The sequence below is a fragment of the Podarcis melisellensis genome, assembly GCF_964234715.1.
Source record: "Podarcis melisellensis genome assembly, chromosome: 5".
Taxonomy (NCBI): domain Eukaryota; kingdom Metazoa; phylum Chordata; class Lepidosauria; order Squamata; family Lacertidae; genus Podarcis; species Podarcis melisellensis.
In genome coordinates, this window is record NC_138537.1 from 58051694 (window position 1) to 58065980 (window position 14287).

The 14287-nt window shown below is 41.6% G+C and overlaps 1 protein-coding gene and 1 long non-coding RNA gene across 2 annotated transcripts in view; one reads left to right on the forward strand and one right to left on the reverse strand.

Annotated features, from left to right (window-relative positions):
• LOC309370759 (uncharacterized protein) overlaps positions 1-14287 on the reverse strand; it is a 246121-nt gene that overhangs the window by 198286 nt on the left and 33548 nt on the right. The gene's annotated exons all lie outside the window — the stretch shown is intronic.
• Positions 1-14287, forward strand: part of LOC309370773 — a 325382-nt gene that overhangs the window by 98594 nt on the left and 212501 nt on the right. The window lies entirely within an intron of this gene.

A 14287-nucleotide genomic window follows, 5' to 3' on the forward strand; every position in this document is an offset into this window, starting at 1 on the left:
ACTGACATTTTCTGTCCACTTAATATTTCTTGTGAGTGTTGTACATCAGCCAACACTGCACAAAGGACAACTTCTGTAAATAAAGCATCATGAAGCTGAGTTTCACTTATGACCTATTTTGAAAACTAATTTAACCTCTTTCCCGCTCATCCCACCACCCCAACATGTGAGCTTAGATTGTTCTGCTTTCACATTTTTCCTGTGGCATTCAAGAAACAATCACAACAAGAGACAGTATGCCCAAAATCTGACCAATCTCATGCCCAAAATCTGACCAATGGCTACATTTGGTATTAGGGAGACATTTCGTTCCAGTTCACATGGGCCAACAACCCAGTGTTCATTTTAATTTTCCCTTCTGCTGCATACACTTCTTTGTCCTGGCCAGCATGTCTGATCAACTGCTGAAACAAGCTCCCATAATTTTTGAAATACAGTGGTACCTCGGGTTAAGTACTTAATTCGTTCCGGAGGTCCGTACTTAACCTGAAACTGTTCTTAACCTGAAGCACCACTTAAGCTAATAGGGCCTCCTGCTGCCACCACGCCGCCAGAGCACAATTTCTGTTCTCATCCTGAAGCAAAGTTCTTAACCTGAAGCACTAGTTCTGGGTTAGTGGAATCTGTAACCTGAAGCGTATGTAACCTGACATACCACTGTATTGCACATTTTTCTGCAACTGTCATGAGCCACCATATTGTCCTTGAGGGAGTAATCTCAATGACCGAGGGACTTTTGTAATTGTTTTTAAAGTTTTGTTGTTGTTGTTTTTAAGATGTCAAAGGACAAAGGTTATAGGAGATCAAAATGGAACCCCAGCCAGAAATCTGGCTGCTGCATTTTGGACCAACTGAAATTTGCAAATCGTCTTAAAGTTATCCCTGTCATCTCTAGGATCCCCTTTGAAGGGTACCTCCCCACAAAGTTCTGACATTTCAGTAGCTGAATATATGGAGGAATCCTATAATGCACAGTTACAAATAATGGTGTGCTCATTTAACTGTGGATGCAAATTTCAATAGCAATTGCACCAATATTTTTGTCTAGCTTCACTAGTAATTACTGGTTTTGCATCTTACCCAACATGCCTGCGCATGAACTGCTATTGCCAGCTGTAACTCTTATAGGTACCATTTAGGATATAAACAGATTGTGTAACACAGCTATAATCCAACACTTTGTACCTTCTCTCATTGCAGAATTGGGCTAGTAATGAATTGTAAGACTTCTTTTTAAATACTTACATATAGAGCCTTATGTTATGAGTCATTTTGACATACTTTACTACTGCCGTCATGAATAATTTCATTTCCATTACTCACATGAGTAAGAATTACTTACATTAAAGGAAGCTTGCAGCTCCATCATTGCATCTTTAATTGAAATGAAACAACATATGGTTTTTGTAACTACATTTTCACCACATCAAAATGACATGACAGCAGTTTTGCTCCATTGTTTCCCCCTTGATTTTACAATGAAATTTGAATGTCCATAAACACTTCTGTGGCACAAAACATGTTTTATATTTATTATATAAAGGACTGGAAAAGAATCATTGTCTTTTCTCTGATATCAAAACCCTAAGAATGATACATGACCACTGTTTATCTGTCCACAAGAGAGGCAAAATTGGTTAGATGTTGATCTAGTTTTCAGCACATGCTGTATCTCTTTTGCTACCATTTCATAGACCTTAACTACAGCGGGCTCTTGACCATAGATATAAAAAGCAAACACTATATCCAGGGTAAGAGTGTTTAAATCTCACAAAGACCCAATTGTATATAAGGTATTTGGGGCCTAAGTTCACAGGAGCACAGCATGCATAACTTTGGATCATTTAGTCAAGATAATAGAGTGTCCTCATAAAGTAATCTGGGAGCAGAGACTAGATAAGGGCTTTCCAGAATTTTATTGAGAAAGTAAAAAATAAATAAATGTCATAGCTGTGAAGGCTGTCACACAGAAATGGGGAGAGAGGGTGATGAGGAGTGGTGTAGCTGCCAACCAGAGATGCTGGCTTGTGTTGTGGGGAGGTTGGAAGTTTCAGTAGGAATTAGAAAGCTGGCAGCTCCCTCTAAATCCCAGGAAGGAAGGAAGTATTAAATACTGGGGCAACTCTAGCAAGTAAGAAGAAGTGACTTTCCTCGGTTGGGACAAGGCTGCGGCAAGACTATGTTTATCAAAGTGAGATGCTTTTATGGAGTCATCTGGAGTTCAGAGTTCTGGAGTTGCAAGAATAGACACCTAACTGGCCAGAAGCTTCAAGTTCCTGTCAGGCTGAGTGTCTGCTCATAACCCTTGGGAAAGTCTTCTCAGTCAGTTCAAGAATCCAATATCATGGGCAACAAAAGGAGAAATACAACAAAGGAGGATATCCAGAATTTAGGTGGTGTCAAGGATTGTATAAGAACCCACAAAATAATAGGGCTTTCAGCAGACAAGTATGGCATTGATTAGATTAAGAACTGGCAATTTCAAGAGGTCCCATGCCAGTAGTTAGAGGAAGAAGACCGATCCTTGTTCATCTTAATGGAGGGTTTCCATGGGAAACTTAAGTGGACTTTGTCATAGCTTTCTAGAGCTCTCCATCTTGCCTTTCCAGACAAATTGGAACAAACATGGGATGAGACAAAATGGAGACAGTAGGTGCTTTCCAGCAACAAAATCTGCTTTTGAATGAAGCTGAGCCATGAAATTCTCCGAGTATCATTAGGTCAGCCTATATCTCTCAACCTAACCTTCATCACAAGGTTGTGATAAAAAAGCAGCATCTCTCAAAAGCCAAACATCCTTGAGCATATAAATCCACTGCTTTATGAAGTGCATTTTCAATATATATGTGGCCAATGCAAGTACTTCTGATGCCATGTGTGAAAACATCCTGAAATATCTCTACGTCCTAGGAGACAATGTTCTTTCCAGTGCAGATACCCTTTAGTTCTGGTGTGATTAGCATTATTAATCCTGCTTTTTGGACAGAGTTTGTCCTCAGCCTTCTAGAGAGGGCAGAGATTCTTTTTTAAAGAGTTCTCAGATCTAGCAACACTTCCTTGAAGAACTGGCAGGCTTATTTCAAATAGAATAAAACAGGATTTCACAGTCACTTATATGTGCAGAAGCCAGCTTCCTGCTTTCCCTCCCCATCATTCTCTAGGGGTTAATGGCAACTTCAGGTGGCTTTCTCTCACTCCTTAAGCTTTTCTTGTTTATAGCCCCAGCAGAATTTCCTATTCCTTTGAGTCCTTTGAGTTGTGCTAGGCCAGTTTTAACCAAGAAAGAACAAGCAAATGATCTAGCACTTAGAAGTAGAGAAGGTAGAAGTTATCTCTATTTATTAATGCATTTTAAGTATCTGGTTCTTTAAAACAAGTAAATAAACCAGGAATCCCCACATTCAGACTGTTTCTGTTCTAACTGCTACAATATACTCTTTTGGAACAAGGGGGCGGGGCCAGATCTGTGCATGGGATCTGAATCTGTGCGTGGGAGCCTGGAAACATTTGGCAACATCAGATGAGGCATGCTGAAATCATTTTCAGCTCTTGCGTCCAATCTCCTTGCTGTGCAAATAAGTAACGCAGAACAAAAGCAGGCTTTTATTGCTTTTTTATTGTCTTCTTCCCTGTTCTCATCAGTCCTAAAAACATCTTTCACAGTGCGGGAGTAAAATGAAGAAATCAAGCCAAAAAACCAAGATGCCTGTCCTCTGATTTGATGCCTGTTGAGCATACATTTAGAAAATAAAGCCAGGAGCATTAAAACTTAAATTTACTCAACCAAAGAGGTAAAATGATATAGACATACATTAAAATAGTCCTTCCTTGCCTCCCAATTATCTCAGAAAGTACCCTTAAGGAATTAGATGCTTTCATCACCACAAACTTATTTTTGTAACACACCCCATTCACATGCAACATTGCACACCTACTAGGGATGGAAGGATCTGTCAATTTCAATTCTCTCCGTTTCTCATTTTTCTAATCTTAAATTCAGTCCTCCCTATTTTGCAGTATTTTTTTTTTTGCAGTGATTTTTTTTTTAAAAAAAACCCTACTACCAGGTTGTGAGGAACCAGAGCATAAAACTCTGACCTTATTTTATCTGTACTAGTTGCCCCTTGTTTCTTTGCTTGACTTAAAATGCCAGTGACATTGCTCAAATAGGCAAAAGAGCAGATTGGTTCTGAAACACTATGATCCTCTATGAGTCTGCCCAGCCTCTATGATCAACCTTGGGGCCTTGCTCCTTGTTTCATGATATGAGGCAGGTACATTCAAAAACCATTGTCTTCTTGGTGATGGCACCAAGACTGTGGAATTCCTTCCTGGCCTATTCTTTGCTAATCTTCAGACTGTTAGTGAAGATGATGGTTCAGGTGATATTTAATGCTACCTGCTGGAGCTTATAGTTTTGTACTGCTGTGATTGTTATATTCTGCATGATTTTTCTGATGAAAATAGGGATATCCTATTCCATACCCTCCAACATTTCTCTGATGAAAGCAAGGTTGTCCAGTGACATTTTTCTAGAGAAATAGGTACTGGAACTCACCACCAATGCGTTCCTTTTTCTCTTAGAATGGCAATGGCGCCAACCTAAGAGGTGCCACAACTGAGTTCTGGTGAGTTCCAGCTGAAATAAAAGCCCTGGGGATGCCCTATTCCATACCCTCCAACATTTGTAATTCGAAGACCCGATCCCCGCTTGGGGAATAAGGACACATGGACACAGAATGTAAGGTTAATGGGTAAGTTAAAGGCCACAACTTTATTGATTACACCATGTGAGAAGGTATTGGCTTAGGCATTGGACCACGGATCATTAGACTCCACCCACTTGTAGAGGGGTGAGTCTGAGGAGGGGTTAACCACCAGTAGGGGAAGCCTGTTGATGCTAATCCAACTATAGGCTCTCTTCCTGATGTCACCGAGGGTCGTGCCATGGCCCCCCGCCACACAGGCATTGGACAGGATCCACGACCGCCGGATTACTTTAGTGGAATACCCAAAATTGTCGGAGAAGGCGATGGCCACACCTTGCCACCTGAAACACCCACAACACATTCCAATGCCTAACCGCCAAATACCACGAAAGTTGTGACGGTTGCTACGAGGTAGGCGAAAAAAACCAAGAGGCCAGGCCAATTTAGCCAATTGGAAAAAGCTCCTACCAGGCCCCCTGGTTAAACAGGGCGACCAACCAGAGGTCCATAGCAAAGTCTCAGGAACAGCTAATCTAAAGGGAGTGGAGGGTGGGTGACTCAAAGAAAATGTGTGTGCAATGGTGGGGATCACTGGCGCAGCTGCGTTTGAGCAGCAAGCCACATCCCCGTTGAGCTTCCCTATTGGGTGCCCAACTGGGGAGGGGCGTGGCGCCAGCCCTGGAGTTGAAGCAGGGGCCAGAGCGCCCACTGCATGATGCAGGAATCATCTCCCTATCACAACCCCTCCCCTCCTCAGAGGAGGAAAGGCTTTCTACAATGAAAATAGGGACGTCCTACCATATCCTCCAACATTTCTCTGATGAAAATAGGGACGATCTAAGGAAAAAGCAGACCATTCCAGGATCAAATCAGAAACTGGGGTGGCTTCAATAAATCTGGGACTGTCCCTGGAAAATAGGGACACTTAGAGGGTCTGAAATACAACTGCCCAGGTCTTGGAGTGCTGCTCTGAAGTGGAGGGCTCAAGGCCTCACTACAAGGACCAATGCTCTGACCGTGTTGGGCAATTTGACAGGTTTGAGCGTTATATTGCACAGAGAACACTTGGTGGCTGGATTACCAAAACATTGTCTTCCTGGAGATGTTTTGTTGTTTTTTTTACAGAAGAGTAATGTAAATCAGACTGAGAAGTGACAATTGCCCTTTTGCATCTCATCTGCCTTTAGTGGGAAAAAATGGCAACTCTACGAAGCTGTCCTGTTTTTAGAAAATCCATCCCTCACTCATGATTTTGTTAATCATCATAGAAAGCTCTTCTTAACTATTAGAATGACAGACTCGCTTGCAAAAAATGTTTTGGCTGCAGTCCATATGGCTTTTTAAGGACTTTCTGGAGGAAAATCACATTCCCCTTTTTCCCTTCATGGGAAGCATGCTTTGCCATGATTCATAAACCCCATTTTATCCAGTCCATGAAAGGGCTTCTCTCCATTATGTAAAAGAGAGCTGACACATTTATGTGCAAAATTGCTGGAGCATTTACCCCACTATTCATCAAGACAATGTCTTGTGTTCTAGGAAAACAGCAATTGCCTGGCACAAACAGTTTAAAGCACATATATACAAACTATGTGAAACCCGTGGAAAGAGTTTAAATCACATATACAAACTATGTGAAACATAACAATCCTTGGCACATGTGGCAGGTAAAAAAAAAGTGACAGATGTGATTATGAATAAACTAAGTGCCATTGTCACATTAGCTTTCTACTGAATAGGCTTAGGGGACTGGAAATGGCATGCAGTGCGGAAATATCAAACTGGTGTTTTTATATCAAAATATCTGCAATAGAAAATAATGTTTGGCCCATAAGTATTGAAAACTGTAGCCATCCTCATGATAAATGTCCTTGGTGAACTGATTTCCATGCATATACAATGTAAATAATACCGCTAAACATTGTTTTTAAGTAGTTAAAATTGATTACATCTGTTAGTTGTCTCCTACTCTTTTGTCTTAATAGATTGTCCCAAAGTGAGCCATGGGACCCCAGCATTGTACAACACCTAGGCCTGAGACCTGTCTGCACACCCCAAAATTGAGCCTAGCGTAGAAACGTAGGAAGCCTGTCTGTTGCCGAGTCAGACTGTTGGTCCATATAGCTCAATATTGTCTACACTGATTGGCAGCTGCTCTCAAGGGTTTCAAACAGAAGGCTCTCCCAGCCCTACCTGGAGATGCCAGGGATTGAACCTGTGATCTTCTGCTTCCAAGGCAGACATCCCACCACTCAGCAATTAAGCTCCTTTGGTACAGAAAATCTCCATCCTCCTGAAGACACAGCAAGCCCAGCTCATTTAGTGTTTACTTTCTCTGAAATATATGCTTTGAACCTTTTGCCCTTCATTTTGGTAGGACTCTCAAACTTGAGCCAATATAGTAACAAATTTGTAATGAAGCAAATTTATGAGGTGTAAAAAAAAGGATTTAATGCTACAACGCATGAGCTAGGTAGTTATTCCATTTTTCCTACCTTGCCTTTGAGAGCATATTACCCACCCCACCCCCCAAAAAAATGAAGCTTTAGTGATGCACACTCCTATTTTCTAGATTTATTTCTGAACAAGTTGTATAGCTTATACAAGTTGGCAGTTTCTTCCATGGAACCTGTTCTGTTTCATTCTAGATCAAAACCAACCCATGGCATAAGAGAGTGAAGATGCTTTAACATGAAAATCAAAAACTAGTATAGTAAAATAGCAGCACTTTTCTGTGTGTATGAAATAAAATTGCAACACGTACTTCCCTCTATGTGCACATTGATTAGGATGGTCTTTCAAAAAGGGACTCCCTCCCTTCATTTCCTGAGATGCGAGTTTCTCCGGGTTCAAAGCACACTCCTGAGTTTTTATAAACCTCATTTCCCTTCCCACTAATTTAGGTGACTATCGATCTGGCTTACACCAGAAGGATGTTTTTAATACTCAGTGCACCTTTCCATAAAAGCACTGCAGTTCCTCACTTCGCACACCGAATTGTTTCTCCAAAATTGATGGTACCAAAAAGTAGCAAGGGACAGCAGCTGTCCCAATTGCTCAATTTATTCCTGTTTTCTCTCTCTATATATATTACTATTCACCATCACATTCCACTTCCATAAAAACATCTTTGCCCTCCACCCTACAAATTCCAGGTGGCCAAATTGTTGACCCTCCCTAATGATTCCTGAAGTAATTGTTAAATCCAACGGGAAAGCCATATTAGTGTGCATGGCAGGGGGGAAAATACACTGCCTTGTGGTACTTTAACAAATGTATTGTGGCATAAGTTGCCATGATTCACAGTGGCAATGCCTGTTTCTCTAGTCTATAGCCTCAGTCATGACCTGGGTAACTAATACATTTAAGTGCATATGGAAGTTCAGGATCCAAGCAGGTTTTCATGCTGCTTAACAAACATATCCACGCTCTGCCTTGTTTGCTTGTGGAATCTGTGGTGTATATAACAATGATTATGTCCACAACTCAGAGACCTTAATTAAATAAAATGCAGACCACAGCAGATGTGGGACAAAGGAAGGAAATTAATAAAGGGCTGGTAGATTATAAACACAAGGCAAAAGAGAAATTTGTCTGCAGCTATACCACCTTGGACTGACACCGCCAGATTGTGTACTGCAAACAAGATTGGGATTGGTCAGTATGTTGATAAGAGACCCCAAAGAATATCACAGGGTTTTACGAAATATTAGAAGCAGAGATGTTACCATTTTCAATTACTGGCATAAGAACATAAGAAGAGACTTGCTGGATCAGACCAAAGGCCCATCTAATCCAGCGTTCTGTTCCCACAGTGGTCAACCAGCTGCCTATGGAAGCCCACAAGCAGGACATGAATGCGAGAGCACATAAGTGTCAGAAGCTGCAAAGCGCCACAGTCAGAAAGCAGGACTTGGTAGGATAAGAGATCGCATTAATCCTAAGAAAGATCAAAATATGATATTTTCAAAATTAGCTGGCTCAAGCATTTGGAAAGGAGTAATCAAAAGAGAAAACTTGATTTCCAAGTTCTCCCTTGAATATACTTCAGGCCTCCAGTGACCCAACAATCACCAGGCTCATCTGTAAACTGCCAATAGCTCTCAACTTGCTTAAGTAGTTCCACAGTTCACAGATGGCTAACGTTTGGTACAAAACAACCTGGTTAGGATTGGGACAAAGATCACATAAACTCATGGGAGGAAGGCAAAAATCAGGAGGCAGATTTGCTGTTTTTCAGAGGGGAACGTGCATGCCTTATTTTGCCACCTTCAGGAAGAAGGAGCCTAACCTTTAGAAGTGGCTGTGATAGGAGTATCTTCTTAGTTCTAACTTTATTTTACCAATGGCAACAGTGGGAGGGCCGGAGCTAAGTTGTGGACTTTGCAGGCAGTCAATCCCAGGATCAATTCCCAGCATCTCCAGGTGGAACTGGGAAATACCCTGACTGAAATCCTGGAGAACCTCTGCTAGTCAATGCAGACCAACTTTTCATATCAAGTGGGCCACAACTTTGACACAGAACCCACAGGCTGCACACTGTCTTGCAGGGGAGGGGAGCAGTGGGGCTGAACCCCCCCCCCCCACACACACACTGCTGGGTAAGTGAGGTGTTGAGCTTTGGAAGGAGGTGTTAGGCTCTGGAGGGGTACTAGAGCCCTCCTACCTCCTTCCGAAAGCTTGGAAAGCACTAACTAGGCTTTGGGAAGGAGGCAGGAGGAATCTATGACCCTGTCAGAGTTCTCCCACCTCCTTCCGAAGACTCATCGCCTCATTTACCCGGCTTTGGGAAAGCAGTGCAAGGGCTGGGAGGCATCACATGCTGCTGAGGGCTGCCCAAAAAGACGTGTTGGCCCACCCTGATGTAGATGACACCGAGTTAGATGGACTAACGGGCTGACTCATTGTAAGCTGGTTTCTTGTGTCCTGATGGAACAGCCCTGCAACCCAGCCTCCCTACTCACCACACCAAAATAACCCAAACTGTGGCCACAATGTTTTCTTCTCAAAATACTCTCAAATATCACTGCATGTGGGTCATTTTTGGAGTTTTGATGATAACAGTGCAGAGCTGCTAACAGTGAAGCTCTGCAGCTAATGCCTACAACTAAGGCTGCCCAGGGCTAAAGGAGAAGGACTCCCTGAGGGTGGCAAAGGGTTGACATCTGTCCCCTGAAGATAAAGCAGGGTGGGGTGGGTGGGTACAGACCTAAAAATTATGATTTCGAAATTCTTAAAATGGGATGCAACCTCAAAACCCTTGATCAATAAAACCATCTGCCATACTGTGCTTAGAACAATTTTCTCAGTAAAAACAATGTACGTAGGGGTTTTTTTTGTGAGAAGGGATTCATAGCATGCACCTCAGCTACAAGTAAAACTTGAATGTCCTAAAGCTCTACTAACATTCATCCTATGTATGTTAAACCACATTTTTGTTTCCCCTAACTTCCTCAGTTTGTGGAATATGTTCATTTTTTGTTATGGAATGGCTAGGGTACACTACATCTAATAGCCGCTTTTCACTCCCTTGTTGGTAATAGAAATTTGTCCCTTTAGTGTTTTAGTGATCAGTAGTACAACCAGGCTGAGGGCCTAAATAAGCATATTTTTGCAGCCTTTGTTGACTTTCCATCTGCTTTCCATCTAGTGAATAAGAGTCAGCTGTGACATAAATTGGCTAAAACTAGTATCAATAAAATATCACTTTGACTTATTGAGATATTGCACCAAAACAACATGCAAGTTAAAAGAGGTCTACAAGGTATCTTAACAGAAGGAACCCCTATCAACATCTGAGTAAACAGAGCTGTCTTCTGGGCCCTTTTCTCTATAACATGTCTATCAGGGATCTCATTCCTAGAATGACTTCCTCTTTATTCTTTGCACTTCCAGTTGTAAATTGTAAGGTATTGGTCCTGCATTATGTCAGTGATTTGGCACTGATTTCTTTAAATAGAAATGGCCTTAACAGAACATTGCTCAGCTTTAGACATTTTTGCAGGGAGGAAATCTAACAGTTAACTACCTAAAAACTAGGGTTGTGGTCTTTGTAAACAGATCTCGAATTGTGGGCCAGGCACAGTGAGGCTGCAGGTGGCAGTGCCAAGGCATTGGAATACAGTATACGAAAATCACAGGACAATTTTTCGGGGATTAAACAGGCCACAGCTTTATCGATTACAGATGTAAGTAGGTTTTGGCGTAGGCATTGGGTATATATCCCGAATCACCCAACCCATCTGCTGGTCGATTATTTTGGCAGGGTTAATCCAAGGTTAAGGATTGCCCTATGGCATACATCAAATAGGGACGATCCCTCCTAGATCACCATTTGGGGTGTGTGCTATGGCCCATCAGCCCCCATCTGAACATCAGGGACAGAAGCACCTTCCCCTGGATCCCTTTAACAGGGTACCCTGATTCCTTGAAGCAGGGAGGGGGCTCCCAACACAAACACCCCATCCACTAAAGTAAGGATCTAACCCAATGTCTTATCCGCCTTATCTGGCAAAAGTCCCAGATAGGCCCAATTTGTCTGAAGGCAAGTTCCTCCCTGGTCCTGAATATGGCAACCAAATATTTTCATAGCTAGGTCTTATGTGCGACATACCTGCTTACCTTTGAGCAGAATCCCATCCCCTGTGAGAACTGGGATGGACCAGATTCTAATGTGCCCATTCATTCCTACTCTTTTGCCATGCGCTTAGAAACTAAAATTTTGATCATAATGCACAGTGATCATAAGTGATGAGGTTTCCCAGCTCAGACAAGGAAGTTCTTCTCCTAGAAATTAAGAATTGCCGCATTATCCTGACATATGTTTTTAACAGCTGCATGAGGGGCAAATCTATGCTCATTATATCTCCATGCCAGGAAGAGCTGCACCTGTTGAATTTCTGCGTGTCAAACTGCTTAAAAGAGGCACAGAGTCTTTGTTAGGGTTCCTTTTTATTTTTGCCTATTAGTAACTTGAAGTAAAATTAATCTTTTCTAACTTGAGGCTTTCAGTGCAGAAAGACTTCCTGCTCCATTAAAAAGAAATTTTCACTCATGTTGTAATGGAAAACACTGAGTTCAGGTAGGAAAGTGGGCTCCTTTAAATATTTCAATTCTTCTGCCCAAATATGCTTTAAGTGAAACAGACCCTGACCAATAAATTACTTTACCTGTCTATATGCAACCAACTGATTTAGTGCTATCCACAGTACAGATGATCGGTGATAGCATTGTAGGTGTTTAAACGTTTTAGCACTCTAATGTGAAACAGTGGCAAAGTGATGGAAGCCTATGGAGCCAGGGTAGCGCTTACAGAATTAAGGCCATGCCTGAATTGATAGTGGAATTGTTGGTGCAAGGAAAAAATAAACAACACAAGTACGTTTTGGTGAGAGAACCCCAGGAGAGATTTAAAATATGCAGCAAGGTAAAGCCTGGAAATTATGGCTGTTAGATGTTTAAAATATGCCCTTGTGAGTTCCAAACTAGTCCTCTCTTCCCCTAACATAGAAAAAGACCACATATTTTGGTACATTTTAAAAAACAAAAACAAAACTGGTTTACTTACAAACTCTTCAAAGGTCAGGTTTGTGTGCTTTTCCATACATTTACACAGGAACCACTGGTTTAGTTACAGTGGTGAAAGTTTCACTGTAAGAGCACCCAGCTCAAAACCTTTTCACAAGTTGAGCTTCTCTGGTAGACAAAGGGGAACAAAAGTGTGATTACCTAGTTCCTGCCAAGGTGAGCTAAGCCTGGCAGGACAGCTTACTCTATAGTTTTAACCCTTTATGCATTAATGAGACTTGTGCATGTTGGTTATATAAGGCTGGTTATCCCACAGGGCTGGGCCACTGGCAGTTTGCAGAGAGGGCGAAAGGACAACCACCATAGAGGCATTAGCCAAATCCTGAGTGTCAATTTGGAGGGCCATGTTGAAGCAAGGTACTCTGTGAAATGAGGCACAGATAAGAATCCTTTGCCCTGTACCCACTGGCCCCAACCTTTCAGCGTCCTCTATAAAGCAAGTCAGAAACACTTTGTTGTTCTGATTGTCACTCAGGCCCTCAGTACAAGTTCTTGTTCTATATCAGCCTTACTTAGGAATAAGGTTGGTGCAATACTTCAAAGGGTGTGGGTGGTTGTGTCTCACAATTAGAATAGCCGCTACTTGGAAATTGTGGCCCCAATTTGAGTCAGGTCCAGCTTCCTTCACTTGAGAAATCACGGGAGGCCTGAGCAGCAACATAGCTAAAAGACTTTAACCAGGTGGAGCTTAATTTGTGCCAGAGCTCACCATGGTTCAGTCTTAGCATCTGTTTCCCATGCCAAGTCTCCGCGCTGGAATATATCAAGTAGGAACAGATGGATTTTTTCCTGAGCAGGTACAACAAGCATTTCTGTATCTCCTGACACACCAATGATTTAGGGAAGTACTTTCAAATCAATGGGTGCTGTTTCTGAATAGTTGGGCTTAATTTCTAAAAAAATAAGCAGCACGCCATGTGGACTGAAAATGCCCACAGCAATGATGATGTTCTCTGAAACAATGCAATCCCATACATGTCTACTTGGTTATCAGTGCCACTGAGTTCAATGGGGCTTACTCCCAGGTAAATGGGAGTATTCCCAATAATTGCTTGACAAGAGAAGAAAAAGTGTGATATTCAGATGTTTTAATATCCTACCTTTAAAATTAGAAATGCTGTCTGCTGTTTTCTAGGAAACTCCAGTGAAAACTACAATGGCCTAAAATGGGATATAAGAGAAATACAATGGACTCTCCAACATTAATGCAACAGGACTCTTCTTCTCTGCTCAAGATATGCACCCATGATTTTTTAAAGACACATTCTTTGTGGTCTGCATGGTTTTTAAATAGTCATGTAGAAAGTACAGCTGAAAATACATCTAGCCGCTTACCTAATCCCCAGTGAGAATAAAAATAGATAACAGTTAATGAGAGTATATAGGCACATGTATGGGGTTACGTTAACAGTCAGAGCTGCAAATATTTTTTTAAGTCACAGTAGACTTCATTGTATACATTAGGGAATGTGGATGAGATCAATCAAATACATCTAGGAACACAAGTCTCCGATTAATATGGATGGAAAACATTGTTCAGACTAAGAGTTAATTCATTCTTAGGTCCCATAATAAATAGCACATGCACCAAAATAACTCTAGCATAGTAGAAAAAAGTTTGTTAGGAAAGAGGAGTGTAAGCTCTTGTTTTATGTCCAAGCAGAACTACACAGGCAGCTGCTCTTTGAAATACTTCAGGTGATTGAACATATGTATCTCCCTAGCCAGTGCCACAGATCCCATGTCATATTGTTTCAGAACAGGAGTCTTGTATTTGTAACAACAAAAGTGCTAACCTTGTAATCTTTCCAGGGACCCGGTTGGGATTCCTATAACTGGGTAATTTGACGGTTTGATACCTGCATCCTCTTTTTCTTAGTGCTTAAAAGGAAAAGTCTCTCTTTCTTTCTAGTCTTCATCAGTTACACCCAAAAATGTATAAATATAAATACCTTTAAACCACAAACAAATGGGATCCTCCTATTAGAGGG